This window comes from Cebus imitator, unplaced genomic scaffold (genome assembly GCF_001604975.1).
Source record: "Cebus imitator isolate Cc_AM_T3 unplaced genomic scaffold, Cebus_imitator-1.0 Scaffold79, whole genome shotgun sequence".
In the NCBI taxonomy this organism is placed as follows: Eukaryota; Metazoa; Chordata; class Mammalia; order Primates; family Cebidae; genus Cebus; species Cebus imitator.
The window spans coordinates 5,975,153-5,983,183 of NW_016107394.1; the positions used below are offsets into that span (position 1 = coordinate 5,975,153).

At 55.6% G+C, this 8,031-nt stretch overlaps 1 long non-coding RNA gene and 2 other non-coding genes across 3 annotated transcripts in view; 1 reads left to right on the top strand and 2 right to left on the bottom strand.

The window, feature by feature from the left end:
• Positions 1-4,954, bottom strand: part of LOC119471948 — a 23,261-nt gene extending 18,307 nt beyond the window's left edge. The window contains exon 1 of the long non-coding RNA XR_005201047.1: positions 4,635-4,954. This is a non-coding gene — a long non-coding RNA (uncharacterized LOC119471948). The remainder of the gene's footprint in view (positions 1-4,634) is intronic.
• Positions 3,568-3,639, top strand: TRNAP-AGG. Its single transcript has one exon. It is a non-coding gene; the product is annotated as a tRNA-Pro (tRNA).
• Positions 3,867-3,938, bottom strand: TRNAP-UGG. Its single transcript has one exon. It is a non-coding gene; the product is annotated as a tRNA-Pro (tRNA).
• Positions 4,955-8,031: the final 3,077 nt, after the last annotated feature.

Genomic DNA, 8,031 nt, shown 5'->3' on the forward strand with positions numbered 1-8,031 from the left:
TAAGCACACAGAGCTGAAAGGCGATCCTTCGTGGCTATCCCGGTCCTCTCCCAGCACCAGGGTTGTGGCTCATCCCCTTCACATCTTCTTTGAACCTCAGTTGGGAAGCTCCCCACCACACTGCCCCCACACCCCATGGCAGAGGGCAGCGTGCTTGCTGTGGCCACAGGCTGCATAAAGGGGCCTGTGTGCCGGCCACTCACCTCCCACTGTGTGCCCAGTGGTTTTCTATTTCAGTTGCTGTAAAAATATCACCTTTGATCTCAGCTTGTGGCTCTCAAAAAAAAAAAAAAAGAAGAAGAAGGAGAAACCACCAACAGGCTGGATTTTCATTCTCCCCTGACCCCGCCTTGCTCTCACCTCAGCTTCCAGCTCTCTCCCCTCCTCCCATTCCCCCCCACTCACCTTCTCCTCTCTGCATGTCAGCACCCTGGACCTGGGGCACCTTGGGAACCTGTGGGCCCTCCTCTTTCTGTGTGACGCCCCACACCCCTGCACGAGGCTGCCTGTAGGAAGAACAGTATAAATGAGGGTGTGTGTGGAGGAAGACCGCCCTCTCCCCTCCTCCCAGTCTCCCTGCCCCTTTCCCTCTGCTCCAAGTTCCCCTGCTTGGCGAGGTCTAGGCCTCTTCTCGAGAGCTGTCAAGCATGCGGTATCCATCACAGCCCTGCATCTGTAGAAGCTCAGGTCCTCCCAGAGTGGAAAGAGAAGAGCGAGAGGGCCTAAATATTTAGACCACACCATCTACTCAGGGAGCCCTCAGCAGCCCAGAGATCCCTGGAGGAGTGCCCTTCAGGCCTGATGATTCCGATATCCCACCTCCTGACTCAGCAGGCAGACAGACAACCCCCTCTCCTTGACCCCAACCCCCAAATCAACACACACACCCCTTTTCTTTCAGCAAACTCTGGGGAGAGGTACATGCAGGCCGCCCCCCTGGGGGGTCCCGCATGCGCTGGCCTCTGCACCCTGACATTATATATATATATATATATATTTTTTTTTTTTAATTTTTTATTTATTTATTTATTTTTTAAAGACAGGGTCTCACTCTGTCACCCAGGCTGGCTGGAGTGCAGTGTCCTGATCTCCACCTCCCAGGTTCAAGTGATTCTCATCTCTCAGCCTCCTGAGTAGCTGGGATTACAGGTGTGCCATCACACCTGGCTAATTTTGTAGTTTTAGTAGAGGTGGGATTTTGCCATGTTGGTCATGCTGGTCTCAAACTCCTGACCTCAAGTGATCTGCCCACCTTGGTCTCCTAAAGTGCTGGGATTACAGGTGTGAGCCACCCCGTGCCCTGCCTCCCTGACATTCTTGAGCCTACTCGCTCTGTACAGGCCTCTGAGCCATAGCCCTTCTGGTTGGAAAGTCACCTTCTCACCTACTAGAGCCCTTCCTGTCCTGCCACCCCACTGTCTAGTGAGGTCATCTCCAAGGGTCCTGGCTCTGGCAGAGGGACCAGAGAATCCCACCACCTCCCTAAGAAGTTTCTTGGCTGACAAGCATTTTGTGCCAATGGAGGGGGCAGGCAAGCCTTGAATCTCTGACTCACACCAGGCTTTGAGCCATTATGGTGTCTTTTTTTGAGTTCGATTTTTACAGAAAGACAAAATATCACTCATTCAACAAACGCTTTACGGGTCATCTGCACTGGGCCCTGTGCTGACATGGTCGCTACTCAGGGAACCTCCCTCACACTCCTGTGGGTAGAGATGCAGATGTGTGCGGGGTCAGGCATCCAGGCCACAGGGAGTCAGGGTCTGGGGGCACTTGGAGGAGTGTCTGCCTGGAGGAGGAGGTGGGGGTGCAGAAACTGCAAGGCCTGGAATGTGCAGGAAGCTGGGGCATCCCCAGCTGGAAGGAGCCACTTCCAATGGAGGCATGGCTGGGGTGTTTGTGGAGTGAGGAGGGGTCAGGCCTCAGAGAGCCCCGGCGGCAGGCAAAGAGCTCAGCCATTGCTCCCGGGGCCTGCGGAGCCGCTGCAGGGTTTAAAGACTGTGGGCGTGGGACTGTCCGTGGGTAAGGCCTGTCTGGGGGCACGGAGGGCCCGGGCGGAGGATATAAGGCTCTGGGTGTGCGTCCAGGCCGCAGCCTCGTTTAGCAGCAACCACAGTCCGCCAGGACCCAGACTAAGTTCCCTGCAGCCCAGCCCACAGCCCAGGGCTAGGCAGAGGGTGCAGTCAGTGTGGCCACCACTGGGCAGGGGGCTCAGGAGGCAGGCTTGGCTCATCAGTGTCCCCAGAGCCCAGCCTGGGGCGGGGCGGGGGGGAGGGCAAGCAGGCGCCAGTGGAAGCCCGTTGTAGAGTGAAAGAAGCTTTACAAACGCTTCCAGCAGACTGACTGCAGGGATTCCTTCCCGCCCGCACATCCTCAGACCTGGGAAAAGGGAAACGGGAGGCTCCAGCCAGCTCCTGAAGGCACAGGACACAGCTGAAAGGAGCTTGGAAAAGGGCCACTGGGCGAAAGTCCCTCCAGGGCTTCGCAGTCTCAGTTTCCTCATCTTGAAATCAGGGTGTGTGTGGGGTGGGGTGGGCGTGGGGAGGGGGAGGGGGAGAGAGAGAGAGAGAGAGAGAGAGAGAGGCAGCAACGGAAATTGTCTGGACTGATCTACAGGGCGGGATGCGCACCGCTGGTAGCCTTGTGATGGGGGCCAGCACAGCCATTACCTTTGGCTCTCCTACGGCGGACAGGGGCCGGTGGTGGGGACCTCCCCATTCTCTCTGACAAGAAGGCAGAGGCGGACCTTGTGATCCCCTTTTCACCGGGGGGGGGGGGCATGTGGAACACATTGTTTGCGTGTCCCAAGGACACAGTCACAAGGTGGCAGGGCTCCATGGAACCCGTTTCTCGGAGTGGGTCTGGCACCCCTGTTCCCCACAGAGGCTTTTCAGGGAGCCTAGAACCTGTGGACCGTGGACGCAGAGGCGAAGTGCAGAAAACCGTACCAGGCCCCTCACGTGCTGGGAGACCCATTCGGTGAACCAGAGCCGGTGGGTTCTTCCAGGTATTCGGTAGTTAAACCAAGAGACTGCACATCTGACCCAGCCCTGACCGAAATGTCAGGCCAGAGCCTCGCAATGTCAGTCATCCTCCCACTCTACATCCAGGAGCTCCAAGACCCAGGCTGCAATCATGATGACGATGATGATGATGATGATGTGATGTTTGGAACACGGGCGTGTTAGGGAGCTCCACACACGAGTCAGGGAGAATTCTCCTGCCTAGGATCCCAGCCCGCCGCCCCCAGCGCCCGGCCTGTAGCTCTCCAGAGTCCCAGCCCCAGCTCCCAGGTCCAGTGTAAACTCGTGGTCCCTGCGTCTGCAGAAAGGCACGTTTCCCTGCTGCAGGGCGGACTGGTTGCACTCTCCCGGCGTCCAGATCCAAGGCTCGCGGGCGACAGAGAGAGTCTTGGGGTCCCACTGTGCGGATACCGGATCGGTTACCGGAGGCGAATCCTAAGTGCACACGCCATTGCGGGTCCTGTGCGGCCCGGGCGGAAATGCTCAGGCTCCAGGGCGCCTCCCATTCTACTTACAAAGCGAAAGGAAGCTCTAATCGAGTAGTGGCTCGTTGGTCTAGGGGTATGATTCTCGCTTAGGGTGCGAGAGGTCCCGGGTTCAAATCCCGGACGAGCCCTGGTTTTCTTTTCCTTTCCTTTCCCCGGATCTCCATTCTTTAAATACAGCACTTTTCGAGCTGGAAGAATTCTTTAGATAGCAGCCAGTGGGCAAAACCACTCGCTCGTTTTCAATCGGCGATCCAACCTCTTCTAATTGTGCCAGGTCCCATTCCGCGCTCATTAGGACTGTAGAAGGACAAACTACGGGTGCCAAGCAGTAAAAAAAAAAAAATCAAGAAAAGAGGGGCTCGTCCGGGATTTGAACCCGGGACCTCTCGGACCCAAACCGAGAATCATACCCCTAGACCAACGAGCCAGCTGCTCTGTGCCTTCTCCTTCAACTTACTAGAGGCGAAGGCAGCGGCAAGAGCGTGGCCCAGCGCGTGCGCGAAATAGTCGGGTGGGGAGTGGTTTATATGCATAGAAATCCACGCGTTTCCCTTGAACACGCAGGGATTCAGTCCTGCTAGTGTCCCCCGACTTTGCTATTAAGAACGTACCGAGCCCCATTCTACCCGGACACCCTTTCCTCCTGCTCCCCAACGCCTGTCGCGGCGAACCCTCCACCACTGGTGCGACCCGCCTCCCGCCTTGGAATCCCTGGTCCCCCGCCTCCAGCAGGCTCGGCGCTCCGGGCAGGCGCGGCCTCAGGCTCGGCGTACAGCAAGTGCTTAGTCACAGTGCATCGACCCCAAAAGTGATATGTCAGTCCAGGGCCGGAGCGGAGGGTGCGCAGACCACGGACGAGGGCGACGCAGCAGGGACTGTGGGAGCGAGGTGAGGGCAGCCTCAACCCTGCAGGGGCAGCGACTAAGGACAGAGCCTTTTTGCAGCTCCCCCAAAATGGAGACCTCGTGGCCTCGCAGCTGAGGGAACATGGGACCTGGAGCACCGGATGCAAAGGTAGCAGAACGAGCGCGCGCGAGGCCTGGCGTGGACTGCAAGCACTGTGCCCGGCTCTGCGGATTGTTCTTAGTTTTTGCATTAACTAACATTGCCCCCAGACACTCACCTACAGATTATCTTTCTTCCTTCCTCTCCGCTCGGGGTCAGCTCAACCTTCTGGAGTCCTCTGTTCTCCCAGCTCCAGCCACGCAGACTGGAAGCTCTGCGAGGGCAGGAGCTGAGTTGGCCTTCTCGCTCTGCTCAGGGTATGGAGCGGCGCTTGTCCTCCAAGAATAGATACTAATAATCAGCAATGATTTCACAAGCTATCTTTTACTGAACTCTCTCAATAACCTCTCAAGGAAGAAATACCCCCATTAACTGGTAAGCAAAAGGGTCAGAGAGGTTAAGTGTGTTACTCAATGTCACACAGCTTCAAATGGCAAAACTGGGATGCAATTCACGTGTCAGGTGTCAGTGATCTCTCACTGTCTGCCTTGCTTTCCCCCATATATATTTTCAGCAACCTATTTACATCATATTTACATTCACATTTGTTTTCCAGGAAATATCTGAAATTGTGTGGAAACAATTTATAAAGAAAAAGGCAGTTCTCAACATTCATGTGTTCCTGAGTCACTAACCCCCAAATAACTTCTGGCTCTGCTGCTTTTCACTGCTTCTGAAAATGACATTACTTCAGCCTGTCTCAGCAAGGCCTCCATTTTATGTACATTCCTGTCTGAACACTTGAGAAGGGCTCCCAGAGTGGGCCAACAGCTTTGCGGGTTCTGAAGTGCTTTTTAGTTGCACGTGAGGAGGAATGAATGAAGGGAGGTAAAAATATCTTTAGTTATTAAGCGTCTTACCATTTGCCAAGCACGGCGTAAGGCATTTAACATATTTTCTTACTGAATCTCTCAACATCCAGGTCGAGGGTGTTTTATAGTTATCCCATTTCACAGATAAGGAAGCTTGAGGCCACAGAAGTGGAGTGATTTGCCCAAGCGCACGTATCCAGTAATTGTTGGAATTGGGGTTATTCGTTTATTCAACTGACTCTGGTGCCAGAGCCCATGCCAGGGGCTGAAGAATCCAGGTGAAGAGTACCCAGCCTCTACTCTCTGGGATTTTATCAGTAACTGGATCTGCCTGCTCTCACCTGGAGCTCTTTCCACCACAGCACACACAGCCTTTGAAAAACTGCTTTCCCAGTCGGGTGCAGTTCCCACTTGCCCTCCTAGGTATTGCTCTCCTTCGCATGCACTTGTTCCTTGTACACCCCAGACAGGGAGCCCTTTGGGTCAATTCCTCTCTGAGTCCTCTATGCCAAGCTAAGTGTTTAGGGAAAGTCTACTGATTGGTCAGTAATTACAAAGAGAGAGAGAGAGAGAGAGAGAGAGAGAGAGAGAGAGAGAGAAAGGAACTGGGAAAGGTGCAGCCTGTTACTGTGTGTGTCTTTGGGCAAATCACTGCCTCTCTCTGAACCTCTGTTCCCTCTTGGTAAAATGGGACTCATAATCCCTGTCTCCCTCACAGCCTTGCTGGGGAGATGGGGCCATCCTTTACAGAGTGGTCCACTGTGTGTCTTTGAATTCACTGTGTGTCTCTAGGCAAGATATGGCCTTCGCTGGGATCTCTTCACCTCTGATGACCAGATGACCCTGAGGTTCCTCCTGGCTCGGCCCCACCTCCAGGTGCTGCCCTGGCTCCAGCAAATGAAAGGCTGGTGTGTTGAGGGCCTGGATCTTCCCGGTGTCTCGGCCCACAGAGGCCCCAGCAGGCCCACGCTAGGGTCTTTCCTGGAAGTCTCAGGGCTCCAGACTTCCTGGAGCCAGGGAGGGAGGGGCTGGGGCTGGGTCAGACCTGGAGCCCCACAGAAGCTGCTGCTGCTGTCCTACCAACCCACACAGTAGTGGGGAGGCCACAGGGCATCCTGTGAAGTAGGGCAAACCTCGGGCAGGGGTTCTCAAACACACAGGCTCCAGCAGAGGGGCTGAGGACAGTGCAGGATTGCCTCAGGCCCAGCTACACCCCAGATGTGCCTCTGGGTGAACCCGGCTTTCTCCTCTGTAGGCTAGGTGCCATCGGGAAGTCATGACAACTGTCAGTCACTCCCCCTGACGACTGCCCACCATCTTTCGCCCAGATTATGCCAGTGGCCACCTCACTGGCATCCCAACTGTTTTGTTGTTTTTTTTTTTTGAGATGGAGTCTCGCTCTGTCTTGCAGGCTGAAGTGCAATCTTGGCTCACTGCAACCTCCACCTCCTGGTTTCAAGCAATTCTCCTGCCTCAGCTCCCCAAGCGGCTGGGATTACAGGCACACGCCACAACGCCCAGCTAATTTTTGTATTTTTAGTAGAGATGGGGTTTCACCATGTTGGCCAAGCTGGTCTTGAACTCCTGACCTCAGGTGATCGGCCCTCCTTGGCCTCCCAAAGTGCTGGGATTACAGGCGTGAGCTGCTGCGCCTGGCCCGCATCCCAACTTTCAAATGAAGCCTTTGAGTGTGTATGGCCAAGTTGTGCAATGTCTTCCACCTGAGATGAAGCAGCCTGAGGCCCGCCCTGACGGCTGCGAGGCTGGGAGCAGGCTGGGATAACACCATCACTGTCAGGAAGGGATCCATTTAGCTCCTGCCCACTATGCTCGGGGCCCTGGCACCAAGAGGATCCTGTTTCTTCACCACCCCTTCCTGACCCTCCCCGCTGCCCCCTACCTTCTTCCCTCTCTGCTGGGCAGTGGGGGATAGGTACTACCACCCTCAGTGACAGAGGCCAGCTCCCATGGCCATGGCCTTATGGAGCCACCACCCTAGCCCAGGCTGGCATCCTCCCCCAACCCCCACTCTAAGAGTCCCCTCAGGGCAGAGTGTCAGGGATCAAGCCCCCCAATCTGGGCACTTGCCAGGCTGTGCACAGAACTACAAGTCAATGATTAACTTCAGGACGCAGCCCAGGAAATGGAAAGCCACTCAAACTGCAGTCCCAGCGGTAGATGTCTCCTGCCCTGGGTCTCCCTGGAGCCACGGGGCTCCCCCACCCCAGTCACAAACACACAAGCTTATTCGTTCCTGGGTTTGGGTGACCTCAGTCAGGGCTTTGACACTGGCCAAATTTAAGCTGGGCTGGAAGACTGGAGTTGGCTTCCCAGCCCCTCCATCATCCTGAGTGACCTTGAACAAGTCACTCGGGCTCTTGGAACCTGTTTCCTCGTCTGTAAAATGAGTATAAAGGTAGCTGTACAAAGGGAGGTGATGAGCGGGGAAGGGAGGAAGTGGAGGTGAAAGTATCTGCGAGCCTTCCGCTAACCCTGAGCACCCTCATCCATGTGGTGCGGGCACAGGCTTGCTGTCTGTCTGGTCTGGGGAGGTCATCCTTCCCTCTCCTCCACTCCTGAGGGGCAGATGCCACGGGAGGCACGCGTGTTCCAGCACGGTCCTCACTCCACCACCTGCTGGCCTGCGGCTGCCCTCCCAGAACTGTTGGGTTGTTGGCCACTGGGAAACATTGAACACTCATG